Source organism: Thunnus maccoyii, chromosome 23 (assembly GCF_910596095.1).
Source record: "Thunnus maccoyii chromosome 23, fThuMac1.1, whole genome shotgun sequence".
NCBI classification, from domain to species: Eukaryota; Metazoa; Chordata; class Actinopteri; order Scombriformes; family Scombridae; genus Thunnus; species Thunnus maccoyii.
The window spans coordinates 5,328,217-5,344,875 of record NC_056555.1 but is presented as its reverse complement, the minus strand read 5'-3'; the positions used below and the strand labels follow the sequence as shown (position 1 = coordinate 5,344,875).

Sequence of the window (16,659 nt, the reverse complement as noted above, 5' to 3'; positions counted from 1 at the left end):
GGCAAGATAACACTATGTGTGTTATAAAAAAGAAATGAAAAGACACAAACAACAAAGAAGGTGCTTTTGTTTGTGAAGAAATATTATGTTTATAGAAATAGACTATTCCGTTGGCTGATTTATGGGTTCACTGGCGATGCTGCCATTACTGCTGTGCCACAGTCAAACTGAACACATTTACACTGACAATGAAAGCAGAAATGTTTAGATGAATCAAAGAGTAGCCTGTGTTCATGTGGAAGTTATTCAGCCTAACACAAGCTTGAAATTAGTTATACATATATAACTGGTATAACAGGCAAACTACCTCATGTAGGCAAGTTACTGTCTTTAGTGCTCCTTGGTAGGTCCTTTGTCAAACAAGAGGATTTAATGGTGATTAATTTGTCACATTGATTTTATGGATGAGAGGCTTGTTGGTTTTTTGCTTTTGAGCAACTGATAACACCAGTTATTACAACTTTACTAAATTACGTTGATAAGTTTAAGCTTCTCTTATAACTTTCATTTCAATAGCATTCAATTGTATTTTCAACAGGTAACAGATTCTACAGGATATACTGGACAGATGTCTGAGCAAAGGCACTCATAAGGTGAATTCCTTTACATACATTAGTGTTATACAAGGGTCTATAAGTGAGATGCCAATGCAGTAATGACGGCTTATCATCTACCGTCTACATATAGTATAATGGGTATGTATAAGACATTGCATCTTTGTTGGCATTTGTTGGTTCTTACTGGTTCATTGCGTGATTTACAGTGTGGGGAAAAAAATCTGCCTGGCATCAAAAATGTGTGTGTGGTGACAGCATACGGTAATGGAAAGCGTCTCACTCAACCATTCGGCCTCAACAGCACAAAAAAAAAAGAGAGAAGTAAAAGGCAAGTGAGTGATTTCCAAAACCCACTAAAGACAGAACCACGAAGGCCTGTGGGGGCAAGAGCAGCTAAATGACATAAGTAACCACCAGCACAAGAGCTTTCCATGTTACATTTACATTTTTATATTTACACCATGTGCATGACTCACAGCTTGAGACGATTCAGCAGTCACCTGATTTTCAAGCACATTCCTCTCAGTTTCGTGCATAAAATGTCATCACTGAAATATCTAATATTAGGCTCCAGCCACCATGTCTAACCAGTGCTTGCCGCGGCAATGGATTGATCTGCGCATTCGCTTCAACCATCCGTGCAAGTGTGTTTGGTCATGCACCAGAAAAACTGGAGAGACAGAGGAAGACAGATTGAAAGAGAGAACATTTACAGGAGTCAGTTTATATTAGTATATTCTGGGTTAGTGTTTTGGATGCCCATAAAAGCATATATAGAAAACCTCAAGACAGAGAAGTCTTATTTTCACTGTGGTCCTCTGTGGAATTTCAGCAGAAATTCTTAAGAATGAAAGCACTCTGACAGACTTTTAGTTGTCAGTTAATGAGTCACAGGCAAAAAAAAAAAAAAAATAGAAAAAAGTCAACCATAGGCTTCAAGAGAAGTAGAGACATTTAAATGAATAGTTCAACATTTTGGGAAATACACTTTGCTTTCTTGCTGAGAGTTAGATGAGAAGATCAATACCACTCTTTATCTGAGTGTGGTATCTCTATCTATCTATAATCTTCTCATCTACCTCTTGGTGAGAAAGAGAAATAGCGTATTTCCCAAATGTCTAACTATTTCTTCAAATTGCTTGTTGACCAACAGTCTAAACCCCACATTCAACTTACAATAATCAAAAGAAAGCAACAAATCCCCTGTGTGCAAGTGTGCAACCAGAGAATGTTTATCGTTTGTTGTTTATCAAGCAAACATTTTAAATAGATTATCAAAATAGTTTTTTGCCAGATTTTTGTTAATCTAATCTTTTTTTCGACTCATTTCCAACATCAACATTATTAGAAGAAACCAACTGAGTGCAACAGCGAGGGTTCAGTCAACCTGAATTGAAGCTGTTGACACCCAAAATTCAATATCTGATTTCATTGTATGTTTTACACACTGATGCCTTTGAAGCTGCTGAACAAGTCTTGCTTTCATTTCTATCCCATCAGCAGGGGACCACACTATCTAAAAAGCAAACTTCGATCCGAAATGGATCAATGATCAATGAATAGAACACAAGTTAAGGAAAGATGGACACCGTGAGAGAGAAAAGGGGGTTAGTAAGAAAGGATTTTATCACCGTTGGAGGTCTGTACCATTGTTTATTAACTCCCTGACCAAAGAAACGTATCAGCAGGCCAGATTGTTAAGTGCTGGCATGTTCCCACTTGGCAGAGGCTTCCTCTACATCAACCCCCCCCCCCATCACCATCTCCCTCCCTCTGTTCTTTCTCTGCTGTCTTTAGTTAACGTGTGGTCTAATATGGTGGTTTACAGTCAAGCCATGGTGTGTTAAGAAACCAAACAGCTCATAATTGCTTCATTATGTATTGTTAGAGGCAATTACAATAAAGGAATCAATCCAAGGACTTTTGAAAAGGAAGTAGAGCAAAGCACTAATGTTAGTGGTTCTATTGCCTTTGTAACCAAATAGCTAGAGTAAGGAATTCACTTCTGAGGCCACATAAGTTCATGCTCATGTTCTTTATAGAGAACTTTCACATATGTAACACCCCCCAGCGTATTGGACGTTCTCAACTCTTGAGCAACAGTGTCTGAGGACAGCTGACTGCTTTTTCTCCCAATTTCTACTCAGGCTTCAACAGAATTCAGCAGATGTGATTCTTTTATGTTTCTGCTTGGTAAGTAGGCTAATAGTCACTGCTCAACTAACATCACTGCCTTTCTGTAATTAAACTTGTCACAAATCTATTCAGCAAAAGCTAGTCATGATAGTTATGTTATTTGCTTTGCTGAAAATCTGTTCTTGACAAGCTGACTAAAAAAAAGGTTAAAAATGTTAACTAATTCACTGCTTACAAACAAATCAGTCAATTTACATGTAAAGCAAAATATCTATCTAATCACAAAACCGGAGTCAACAAACTACATGTATAACTAATAATGGAAAACTGTGACTTACATACTTTCAACAAAAATTTAGGGCAGCAAAAAAATGAAGTTGTGCAGCTTATTAGGTCAAAAAATATGTAGTTGGGGGAATATAAGCAACTGCTTTGCTGCTTCTTCCATGTGTCTTATAATACATGTTAAGGAAGTGTTATGCCTTTAGTGTGAAATCAGCAGTGCTGATAATGACTTTCGCTGTTAGCTAACATTGCCAGAGTTTATACCAGGAAGTTTTTCTAACCATATAGATTTTGACATTTCTGCACTTTTTGTCAAGTCATTTTGAAAACTTCCATTGGAAATGGATTGGCACTCTATACTGTATCAGACTGGTAAGAAATCACATCCGGAGCTTCAAGGCTTCAATAATGTGTGGGAATGATTAAAGGCTGTGTATATAAAATATAAATTGCCTCTTTAACAGCATTCCTCTTTTTGTCACATTACTAACACTCATGCAGTTAGTCAGTGTTCCCATGTGGTGAAGTATTCAAAGAGGAGCACAGTCTTTCATGCCGTGTTCATTTATATAGAACTAATTTCCTTAGAGAAATTCCGATGTATTTCATAAGATTGTTTTATGATTTGCTGTTTATTTAAAAAATCTGGCTAAGTAGATTTGTCTTGTTTGTTACAGCAAACTAAATTAGACACCAACTAAGAGCTTCTATTAACTGTCCTTGAAAAGCAAAGTAAGCCTAGAGTACATCTAACATCCCAGGAATCAAATAGTGCACATAAATTAGATCTCATTGCAACTTCTGAACGTATTACACACAGATCAACGACTGACCACCAGTCTATTAGGTCACAACACGCTCAAGTCACGGTGCACGCATGGCAATTTCAACATAATAATCTCAAACCCCATCAGACAGTGACGCGTGCAAAATCTGTCTGTCCTGTATCCATAGTGATTGCACATACAGGCTGTCAATTCGATCACTAACAAAGCAGGGGAGACTAATTGCAATGAGTATCTTCTGACGAGCACAGTGCCTGGGAAAATAATTGATGCCGAATCGGTAATTGGACGAGATTCTTTGCCGTGTGATGTGTGAATGAGCGTGCGTGTGTGCAGATGTGTGTGTAACAGTCGGTGATTAAAGGGTTTGCAGTGTCATCTGGACCCAGAGGACATTAGCAGCAATACCATTGAAATGAGAGGGGAAATGATAAACAAACTAGAGTTCATTCTGTATGCATGAGTTGCTGCCCCTGGGCATCATGGAAATGCTGTATTTGTGCCATTTTCACATCTTTAAAGCAAATACAGCCACATTACCCGAGTGGACTGTTATATATAACTTGATAGACACTGCAATATGAATTGTTCCAAAACATCACCAAAACCTGTATTTTTATAGCTCCCTGAATTAAGTGATTCTGATAATGATTTTGCTATGGATGGGTTGACTACGTTTTTCACATTTTTTAAAAGAGCAAATATCTGGAATTGTATTAGTATTTATATAATTAACAGTGTCCAAACAAGTTTTAACAAGTTGAAGCTGGCAACTGTTGATTTCATAGGTGACAATGACTGTAACTATAACTGTCACTGGCAAATTACTTCAGTTTAACATTAATTCTGTGAGTTGGTTAAACATAAAAGAAGCCTTTGGCTGTTATCTGGTTAATATGCTCTACAGCCTGTGTCTGTATCATTTACATTCAGTCAAAGACAGTGAAGTTGGAGGAACATCGCTATATAATTCTGATATTCAGAATAAGACTAAAGTGGACAGTTTTTTTCTACATGTAGATGATTGCCTCTATCTATTTTAAACAGCAAGCAGGTAGCTTGGTAGTTGTCAAGTGTCAACGACAGACAGCTGGTAAGTTGTCTGAATCTCTCAATGAAACATTTAAGAAATCATAGCACATTCATATCATTGTTTTATGCTTGTCACTGTGACGGTTCAGCATCAAGTCCATCAGGTGTGTCCCACTGTGAAGCTCACATTGAGGTTAGCTTTAGCAGTGCAGAGCAGTCAATGGCATCATTGGTCATCAGATATCAAAACGTTATCACACATTACTCACAAGAAAGTCCTGTAAACTATATCTCTAATGCTTTAACCTAAAAAATGGGTTACATTGATAAATATTCTGAAGAAACCAAGAAGATTACATGAGTTGGCTTTTCTGACTGGTTTGAACCCTAACTGAACCCTGGGAGGAACCTCAACAAGAAGCAGCTGCCTTATTTTTTAAGATTCTCTTAATGCAGAAATATGATACAATTGTGATAATACTTGGCACAAACTTATTTTGTTTAATACTGTGTAGACCACAAATACAGGCCTGGAGTTTAATTCATAGAAAATTATTGGTCATAAAATCATAATTATAATTTCCCCAAATCGTTGAACCCTATCAGAGGGTTTATTAGTGGAGAATGCTGTATGCATTCTGAACATGTTGCTTCTTTCAGACAGTGCCTCACAAAAATAAGGTCATTATCCCACCAATCTTTGTCCCATGTGTGAGCTACTTCAATTTACTCTACACTGAAAAATTGTGGCTTTCCATACTGTCATTGTAGAAAACAATATTACAGATGGAGTGTGCGCTACCATACAGCAGTGAGACTTATATAACATCTGAGACTTTGAGCAAGCAGATCAGTGATTTTCCATGTAGCCTTGAGATGTTCAACTCTTAACACAGATCGAGAGGTTTTGCATCCACCTACAGCACAGCTCACGTTTCGAAATCTACATTGAAACATCAACATGTGGCGTTGCTAAACTAAAGTGAACTCATATAACCCCCAAACCTCATGATTCATGCGAGCCCTGTTCGGTTTACCCGCGGCTAACCCCTAGCACTAACTCACCACCACTTTGATGGTACGATTGATGCCATGCTGATTGTTGTACGAGGACAAAAAGCGGTTGCCTTCTCTTTGTGTCAGCAACATTCTCTGGCCGGGGATGCGGCCAAATCTTCCCCGAGACACGCATGCACACATACACCACTACCAGTTATATGAGAAGAATCACACACACACACACACACACACACACACACACATACACAGCTAGTTGCCTGAGCAGAAGTGAATCCAAACACTAATTTCATATACAAACTTGCACGTACAAACAATACCGAACACAATCCAGAGCTCTGAGGTCTCCTCAGGGGCACGGAGAGAATTTAATTCTTTCATAATGACATGTTACATTGTGCAACAGACAAATGCAGAGGGAGCAGATTAGGGTTTCCCAAAGTCTTTGGGTTTTGCTACCTTAACATACTGAGAAAGACAGAAGGCACAAGGAGAAGAAACTAGGTTAATGAAATGTGTTCATGGGCCTTTGAACATCACCAACAACCAAGTTCAAGATCCAAATAAAGATGTCATCCTAATTGGGAATGAAGCTCTCAGCTGACGTGATAAAAACCTGTGATGTGGAGTAGTTGTGCCATGAGAGAGCAGCACAGTGCTTCATGTAGAAGATGTGGGGATTACATAAACGAAAAGAGTGCTGTAAAATGTAAATTAGGACCGTTAATTTCCTAGAATACTGTAGGTGTTTGGATGAGTGTGTTGGGGCACGACATGAGTGTGACAAACCCTAACGCGAATGTGCCAAATTCTGCTACTGGTACGTGTTCATAATACAAAAAAAGAAGGCAGATGTAGTTACCAGGGGAGGGTTGATTTGTATGGATGGGTGTGGGCAGTAGTGCATTAATACACGGGCTTACCAGGGCTTAAGACCTGGGCCTTGGGCCTCCAGGGGCCTCTCGAGACGTGCGCTTAAAAAAAAACAAGAAAAACCCCACAGTAAACACAATGTAGGAGAGTAAGCTACCTGTGATCCGGGGGCAGACGTGATGAGGAGTAAATCCTCTTGCTGTGCTTCAACACTCTGTAAAAACATGATTTATGTCATTATGTTGTATTTGAACTTGGCAGCACGGTGCAGCAGCAAAAGTTTTCATCCACTTCAATGGCTAGTTGTGTTTGCTTGTCAAGGTAAAGACATAGAAAAGGACACAAATATCACATGGACTTGGAGGAGAGCTTTATGGCAAAAGTGATTCAATTTTGGGAGTTTGTGCACAATGAGATGAACACATCAGCAGTTGAACTGACCGTGTTAACTGGCGACTTTCAGCCGAGTGTGTCATGGTTGCCCGTAATGATGGCAGCTGTTGAAAACGCCAAGAGAACACATAGGTGTGCTTGCTAATTCCTTATTAATTTTACTTTAATTACAATTTTATTAAATATTCAGATTTTTTTTTGTCTTATTAAGTTTGTAAATGAAACTGTGTCGCCAGCATGAAGCTGTCACCTTTCTTAAAGTTAGGCTGAATATGTTTCATGACGGATTTGTCATACTGTCAGTAGAAAATGTGGCCCAACCACTAATGCACTTTGATTATGGATGTATTATACGTTCTTCTAATACATCCTGCACCACCATGCTGCCCCAATCAGTCAGAAAGCCTGTATTTAATACACAATTTGTCAAACTGCATTACTGTGTTATCAACGTCGTTTATATTTTGCATCAAGGCAACATCACTTGTTTTTTTCTGAAATTAATATCTTCAAATGTTTGCTTCTTTGAGAGGAAACGCTGCATCTCATTGCAGTATTCCACACTGATAGTCACAGGTTAAACAGACGAGACTGGTCAAATCTGGTGGCTACTGAAAGTGCAACCATCACACAATTTGTACACAATATACATTCCTGCCTACTTGGCTGATAACCTATTGTTGACGTACTCTTTTATTTTGGTGAGTTTCATATTCTGTTTTCTAATTAGGAGGGCACTACACACTAGAAGGGCACAGTGACTATTTGTCATTGTCCATTGACACAGTGTGCTGAATTAATGTTGCCTTGGCATACTGTGAGGGGTGGCGTACACTTGTGTGTGTGTTTGGGGGGGAGGAGGGGGACAGTGAAGAAACAAATAAAGAAACAGTCATTTGTTTCCAAAAAGCCCCATAGCCTATAGTAATGTTACTATAGCGGGGCAGCCCCATAAGTATCAGACCCCTTTTACTCCTTTAAATGAGGTAGAGGCTTTTCATGTGACTGCTGCAGGGTTCTGGAAAAAGCCTATCTTCATCTTCCTGCCGTTAGCATGTAATGTGCCTACTTCAGCACTTGCCTTTCTGCTACAAGATCATTAAACCGCAATGCCATTCATCATTTCTGAATCCCCCCTAAAAAAGGGAGAGAAAAAACGGTACGACACTTATCCAAGTCTCCTTTCTCTGTGTTTAAAACACACACATTTCAATGTCAAACTCAGCTTAGATGAGAGGCGAGATGAATGAGCCTGATGTAAATAAGAACCAAGTGAGAATATTTCTCCTTACCTTGCACTCAGCCTGCCACATTCAAACTGATGGGTGATCAATCTTGTGGCAAATGACATAGAAATGCAGATTCATGCTATTTGTGTGGTGCACAGTGGGGATGTTTCATATTAACACATTAGCAGGAGTCAGGACTGAAAAAAAGATCCACTTGGCCCACTGATACACTTACTACACACGGATAGATAGATCCAGGTTCTTATCTCTTCCTATGCAGCTTCAAGCTTCAAGTCCGCTTTCATCTTTTATTTTCTTGTAGCCGCTCAATTGTAGCTTGTTCCTGCCACATCGCTGACATTTTGGGCAGCAAAGTAATCAGAAGTAATGTAACGCAAAACGGCAGTTTGCCTGAGAGTGATGGAAGCATTTAGAGCATTTAATTGATACAATGACACTTTAACTGTGAAAGTTACAGCTGAGGCTGCCAGTCACAGTGGACCAAATTCCATATTTTATGTGTTTTATCTCAATTACAAGACCAACTTTGCACTGTAAAGAAATTAGCCTATCAGAAAAAAAAATAGTAAATGTAATGGTAGTCAAAAGGTTCACAGTGAATATCCCCAGATTGGCTGAGAAAATTTAGTTTGAGAAAGAAACAAACCACTGAGGCCCCCCCTCAGCTACCCTGGTGGTGCGGTCAAACAGTCGAAGAACATGTTCCCACTCAACAGCTCCATATTCAGCATATTGTGTGAATATGAAGTGGGATGTTTGCTGGGAAAGAAAATGAATGCTGTGTTGGACTAGTAAAGGTTAAAAGAGACACTGGCCAATGGTGGTAAGCAAAACTCGGGAGAGACACAGTAGTCAGGCTGAGCTTGACAGTAAAATGAGAATAACTGGTCTACCTTAAAGATCAGTCCACCTTAAGTTAGTCTGGTCAGGTTAGGCTAACCTATTGTCACCAACTTTGGGACCAACTCCCTTTACCTTTCCAGCAATTGGGGAAGCAACACACAAGGCTTTTCTTGGTCTCGAGAAGCTGCAGCATTTATTAACTGACACATTGTAGTCTGTACTGTACATTTACTGACAGACTGACAACTTACTGCTAACCTTTTCCTCTGCTCCGCTTGAAATCACCGTCACTTTTCCGCCGTTCGCTCTACTTGCTCAACCACCATAAATCTGCAGCAACACACAGCTGAAATGAATATAGGGGAAACACTGATATACCATTACCAGGAAGGGGTGCTTATGATGGCATGATTGTTGTATTTATATACAATTTTTATCCCTGTCCTTTTCCCTTATAGTGATGAGATTGTAGCATAGAATTGTAATAGCCCTTGCTTTGGGTCACCTCCATAGCCTCAGGGGGAAGTTGGTCCACTGTGAGTCCATTCTCTTCAGCCTTGCAAAACTGCTCACAGACCTAGACTCCTCATGCCCCAAAATGATTATCATTACCACCATCAGAGTATTACCCTACAGTACATATACATATCTGTATGTGCACATACATACTCACATGCAAACTCCTGCTTACACAGATATGTTGACATCGGCATACATGTCAGCTGACAAATGAAACGAAACTGAAGCACAGAGACGACAACCATATGTACTGACACAGTGCCACCACTGTCTGGGTAGTGGCGAGCCTACTCTTCAACTGCAAAACATCCTGCCCAGTACTTTTTGTTGGTCACAATTTTTTTTAAAAAAAGGCAAATAAAATAGCCAATGTCATCAGTCAATATATCACAATCGGATCTTTCAAACTCAATCACCAAAAGTCCTGCATCGGTAAGGTGCACGTGTGCAGTATAACCAACCCCATATAACAGAAAGCAAGAGGAGATGATGATAGGAAAACAACACAAACAATCATTGTACATATCAATATTAATGCCGTATTTTCTAGACTGAAATATCCAGCTGAAGAAATAACTACCGCATGGATGGATTGATTGCCACAAAATTTGGTATACATAATTATGCAGCCTAGAGGATGAATCCTAGTAACTTCTGTATTCTGGCAAGTCAAATTTTTCACTAATTCATGTCACTGGATAAGTGAAAAATGTGACACGCCAGAAGTCACTAGGATCTTGCCATCTCCTTGTTTAAAAATCAACACAAAATTTTATGCAGACATTCATAGATCCTAGAGGTTGAATCTTAATGAGTTTGATGAATCGCAGACTTTTGAGTCAAATGTTTCAACATCAGCTAAATGGACTGTCAATTTGGAGTTATAATAACTCTGGTGATCCTCTGACTTTTAATCTACCGCCATCATCACGTCAAAATTTCACTTTGTTCAACATTTTGGTTTTATTACCAAATAACTGCAAAACTAATGACATTCCAATCAGCCTCAGCTGTACTTTGTATGTAGTGTTAATTAGCAAATGGTGGCATTATAACACACTGAACTAAGATGGTGAACATGGTAACCATGTTCATCATAAGTGTAAGCATGTTAATATTGTCATTGTGAACATGTCAGCATGCTGACATTAGCATTTAGCTGCCTGCATACAGTCTCACAGAGCTGCTAGCTTAGCTGTATACCATTGGTGTTGTTTCACTATGTAGAGAAAGTATCACATTACTCAGAAACTGCAAAAAACAAAAAAACAAAGTGCCTGAGAAGTTTAATTTGACTCAACCTTACTTATTCCCTTCCGATACTGCTTCGCCTGAGGGAGGATTTCAGGGAGTCTAAATCTTCATTTTCACCAGCAACCTGACACTCACTCACCGTACTGGAGAATCTACCCACAAGCTCCGGGCTGCTCAGGTACACAGTGCGCTATCTGTCATGACAAGTTCATTCAGCTTCCTCTAAGAGCACCTTCACAGGCCATCAATGTCATGAAGCTCTCTGTCCTGAACACTCAATAGTGACAAATAATCTCCCCTCCTACCCTCCCTTGTGTCTCATTATTCCCTATTCTCTCTGTCTGGAGACACAAGCAAGTTTTTCCCCACTCCTGTAAAAAGAAGAAAGTCATTTGTTTCCTCATCTCTCTGGTTTGATTACAGTGCTTTTGTCCTCTACGCTCCTTTTTGTAACAGCTTTTAATTGAGTCTTTGCTGTCAAAAATGCTTTGCAGACAAGTCTTTGAGCATCCACAAGTAGTTTGCAAACAGCAGACTTTAATGGGTTAGCCCAGATTCACTGCAAGTCAGAACAATGTATGACATAGCATAACAATGCTCATAAATTGATTAGTCAGTTTTGAAAAAAACAAATTATTAATCCATGAGAGCATCAGATGGAATCCCTCCAGGTACTACTTAGGGTCCAATTAATCAAACAAGTCTCCCCCTTAAAATGACAATGGAGCTAATCGATGCTGATGGGAGAGCCTGTCGCTGCTCTCCATCAAGGCCGTTAAACCCTCATCTGCAGAGGTTCGTCCTAATTTAATCTGACACTTTATATGCAATATCTTCAGCCGTCATTGATCTCAGTGAAACGCTACCCTTGTGATCCAACACAGACACGACCCCAAGGGCACAAAAAGAAGTTGTAAAATGAAAGCAGTGACATGAAAGAGAAGGGAGGAAACAAAGACAGAGAATGTATGAAATTAAACTTTGATACTAGTGCCAGTACAATAGAGTTTTCAACCCTTTTTTCTATACTTTACTTTGAGAGATGAGACATCTCAAATGTCTAAACTCAAGCAGCGTACAAGAAATTTGCTTAAGTTATCATGATTGCTAATCTGACCAGGCATTTTAATACAGCTTTTGGTACTGGGCCATTTTTTAAACTCAAACCTACAGACATATTTCAGCCAGTAGTAAAAGAGTTCAATACAAAGCCTGAGTGCTTGGACAGAAATACTTAAAAGCAACTTAGTGAAAGTTGAATCATTACAAAGAGAAAGCAGAAAACTGACAAAAATGTCAGATTCAAAGCCAGTAGAGCCAGAGCTCTAGAGAAGAGGACCCTAGTCTAAGCCAAGTCAAATCAAAGAGCAGCTCTGCTCGAATTCAAAGCCAAGACCACATCTAAACAGCGTTGAGATGATGTCAAGACAGAAACCAGAGCACATCAAATTTGATACAAAACGGACAATGCCAATAAAAAGTATTTGTCTTTCCAAATGTAAAAGATGGGCATGGTTAAGCCAGATCATAGACCAAAACATAATTCATTAAAAACCATTTAGTCTAGAAAAGAGGTATCACTTTTTATTTGAAATTGAAACTACCACTCAAATGTAGGAAAAAAGCGCCTTGTACTCCAGTGTAGGGGTGTTCCTAAAATGTAATGTCCAGCAGATTCACTGCACGCACTGTTGCCCAATCAGTAATGGGCTATTTTCATTTTTGTTCCTCTTTGCTAACGTAAAACCGAAAAAAGGGTTAGGGTTAAAGCTGTATAAACTAGCAAGCTGTGGTAAACAGATAATCATATAGTAACGTTAGCTTGGGAGTCAAGAAAAGAGCTGTCGTAAATGAATGGAATATCATTTCTGCAATGTAGTTTAGGGTTAGGCTACTTTCAAAATAGTCTGAAGATATTTCATGTTAATTCTTGTTCATTCAAACTTGATTTTTTGAAAAACAAACAGCCTTTGTTTAGAAGTAGTTTTGATCCTTCTCTGGAAAATGGAGTGTTTTAAGGGCTTTGAAAAAAAGGACTAGATGTATCTGCAGGATAAGACATGAGATTGGACTGATAATTGAACATATGAGGGGGGAGACTAAAATTCCTGGAACCCATCGATAGCATGGTTTTAGGGTGTAGTCAATATCGGAACCCATCGCCTATCTGTCTGGTAACGATTTGGCCTCTGGAGGCAACGGCCAATATTTCGGGGTTCCATTGTAGCAAGCAGATATCTGGATAACAGATATCTGGGCCAAGACTTCCTCTTCTTAGCAACTTGAGACAGTCCAGATAACATTTTGGCTGATGTCTATAAACAGATAGATGCATATGAATACAGATAAATGTAAAAAAAAAAAGCTAATAAAAAGCTAAATTGTCATCAGATGATAGCCAATGGGTTCCAACATTGCATTTTGGCCCATGCGTTCCACCTCTTTTGCTCTCCGCATGGACTGTTTACCTGCATGCAATCAAAGCCCACTCAAATGTGATTGGTCAATACTACTCAGACTACAAACAGACTACAAACTGAAACCAGAAACCTCTATGTTGTTGCCTGTGAAAAGCCTGGTAGCGTATCTCCCTTTAAGGAATAGGGCAGTGCGTAAGCAAGTGAGTAGTTAAGTGAGAGTGAGCGGCAGAAAAGTGATGGTGAATGCAAGCAGAGCAGAGGAAAAGGTTAGTAGTGAGTTGTCAGTCTGGCAGTAAATGTACAGCACTAAAATCTTGTTCCATTGCCTACAGATTCTGCATTCATATGCAGATATCTGTTTATTTGGATTAGGGTGTAGCTATCACATGTGTTGCTAGGTAGCGTATGCTTAAAGCTTGGTGAAACTAAAATTAGGACAGAAAGGGAGAAGATTTGCCACAGTGGAAGAAATCCAGGAAGCAGCGCAGGAGGCTCTGGACACTGACATTAGATGACTGCTCTACTAAATGTTTCCAGGAAAGGGAGAAGCGCTGGGACACATGTTTTTTGAAGGGGATTAGAAAGGTACTACTTAAAGAACAAAAAGGAAGAAGGGGTAGGGGAAAATGTATCATCAAAAATGTTTAAAGGCTGAAAAAACTTAAGTCAGCATCTGTTAGAAGCAAAGACCAAATCAGACCCAAACACTAAAGTCCTGTTAAAAGCATAGTGAAAAAAAGCCTGACTTGGCAATCACAGTCTACCTACTGGTCTTTAGAGCAACATTCACCAGAGTTAATGACTTCTCTTGGGCTAATCAAAGTGCTTACTTAGGCAGCCCTATTCACCCTAGCAGACTACATCTACCCCCAACACGACTGCAGAGTCCTGGCATGCCATCATGCCTGCCTACTGGGTTGATGGTGAGAAAGGCTTAGACAAATCACTCTGGTAAGGTTATTAGTATTCCCTGGGGATGAAATCCTGAGCCCTCTCAATTCTGCAGCTTCTGGTTGAATGAATGAGGGGGTTAATGCCATCAATGGGCCCACAGCCAGCTCTGGCCTTACACTGGTCCTGTGGGATGGGGACACCAGATGCCGCAGCATCTCACTTGTTACACAATCAAGGAAATAATTGGTGAGCCTGACTTGGGCGTGTAATTCAATTAGGGCAATAAAGAAGCCTTTATTATTCTCTGGAACAAATATAAAGAGTGGGACATGACAAGAGCTACATCTTCTTTTCATGAAATCAAAAGAAGCTTAAGGAATATGCTTTTATGTATTCTATTCCAACCAAGATTAAAAATTACTAAAATTTTCCAAGAGTTTAATTAGTTCCTCTTTCCTATAGGGACTTAGTTTTGCTATAACATTTATATGCAATCCATTTGAGAATTTACTGTATGATTGATATGGATTTTTTTGATAATAGAAAATATGCCCCGATTGGTTTCTTATCAGACAACTCTTTACAGCCTCATACAGACAAAAATCGATGCCGCAGCCAGTGAATCTATTCAGCCATCTATTATTAAAAATGTTCCAGTCGTTCATGAGAGCAGGCTGTGAGTGATACTAAATAGATCAGGAAGAGCTCTAATCCATGTCTGCATCTCATAAAAAACAGACCTCAGACAATGGTTTCCCTAAGGTAATATTTCAACATAAATGTAAAACCTCGGAGCATCGTCAGCCTAGAGGCAGCCTCCAGATGTCATAAAGGGAGCAGAGGGGCATTGTGATGGATGGAGCTGGCTGTGATGTCTGAAAGTCCAGGAGTGCATGTCTACTGCAGTTTCACATAAACTTTGTCATTATCAGGAATGGCAGGACACCAAAAAAAACAGGTTGACACAAGAGATGTAGCCTTGTGGAGGGTACAATCCTCCTTAGCTCAGTTTGCACCAGCTTTACTTTAGATAACAGTAAGTTTAGCCATTGTAATGGTGGTATAACATGCATGCAGATCTGTAAGTAGCATCAAATTGATCTGAGTTATATGAAGATGAGTTTTTTAAAATGGAAAAATATGGGACTGATTCCTGTCGTTTGCCTTACAATGATCCCCAACTGTAAGCCCCAGTTAGTCTGCGTTTTTACTCACTTACAGTTGTCAATTTGTGCGGACACATTTAAGCATTGCTTCATAAATAACAACCACTTTCTCGCCCATTACCAAACCGCCTTGTTGATCTGACAGTACCTTGCAGAAGTGGTTTGTATATTTACACCCAACAACCAGACACACTCAATTAGAGCAGGTGCAGTCTATCTGGAACAATCCATGTTGTGCATCATCTGTTGTTCATTCTCCCCCAAGCCTTTCTGAGCGCTTAACAAACCAGCAACACATTACTTAGTGGCAAAATCATACATTTCTCATGGCAAATTAATGGTAAATTGTCTTACCTGGTATCTAGCAGCTGAAGGAGGGAGGCTCTCTCTTTACCGCAGCTCTTTATTCACACAAGCAGACCACGGCGGCTTTGAGGGGAAGCACAGCGTCGGAAAAAGGTGTTTAAGGTGTCCTAAAAGATGTTCCTTGAGAGCGGAGGGGACGGCACGGCGGCTGTCAGCCCGGGTATGTGCGGGAGAAAAAAGCTCCGTTCAGGCTGAGAGGAAGCAGCAGCAGCCTGCAGACCACGGAGCGCCAAGCCCGTCTGAGCGCTCAGCGGGAGAGTGCAGCTGCTCGGCCGGACACGGGGTGGCAGTGTTGCACGACAAATCCCGGATAGTGGTGGTTTGTGGGGAGGGTTCTTCATGACGGGGACGGTCACAGAGGTCCTTCAGTGTTGGGCTGCAATGCAAAACAACTGTTATTGATGTGATTAAAAGGGCAAAAATATCGAAAAGAGCAGAATAAGATCCTCTGACGTGGTCATAGTGGATTCCAAATAAAATGGCTTGTAGTTCTAAAACGTAGCAACATTTTAAATAAATAATCTTGGAGAATTAATTACTATATTCATACTGTTTTAAATCCCCACATACAAGTTTAATTCTACATGAAATGCCCAAAGTATTAGAGACTTAGAATTCAGGTTAAAGCCTTATCCCTGATCGATTTTTCTTTTTAAAAATCTTTGTTTATCACAAAAGGAGATTAAGCAGAGGAATATACAAATGGGTTTTTGGGGTGTTTTTTTTTTAGCTCTGAGAGTGAGATGTATATTGGCAAAAGTTTGAAAGTCAGTCACATGAAGCTCTTAACATTTTGTAGAATCAGTGGAAATCAACATTTGGAATTTGAACCATTTGGGTGACATTGGCGGTCTAAATCACATATTTTC

The 16,659-nt window shown here is 39.7% G+C and overlaps 1 protein-coding gene across 8 annotated transcripts in view; it reads right to left on the bottom strand.

Annotated features, from left to right (window-relative positions):
* The window catches only part of nav3 (neuron navigator 3), a 420,425-nt gene extending 404,335 nt beyond the window's left edge, over window positions 1–16,090 (bottom strand). For 6 of the 8 annotated variants that reach the window (XM_042402528.1, XM_042402529.1, XM_042402530.1 and 3 more), the window contains exon 1: window positions 15,779–16,090. The gene's annotated coding sequence lies outside the window, so the exon portion shown is untranslated. Of the gene's footprint in view, window positions 1–6,842; window positions 6,900–15,778 lie in introns of all 8 variants that reach the window. The other 2 variants (XM_042402532.1, XM_042402533.1) reach the window with 1 other exon arrangement.
* Between the last annotated feature and the right edge of the window lie 569 nt (window positions 16,091–16,659).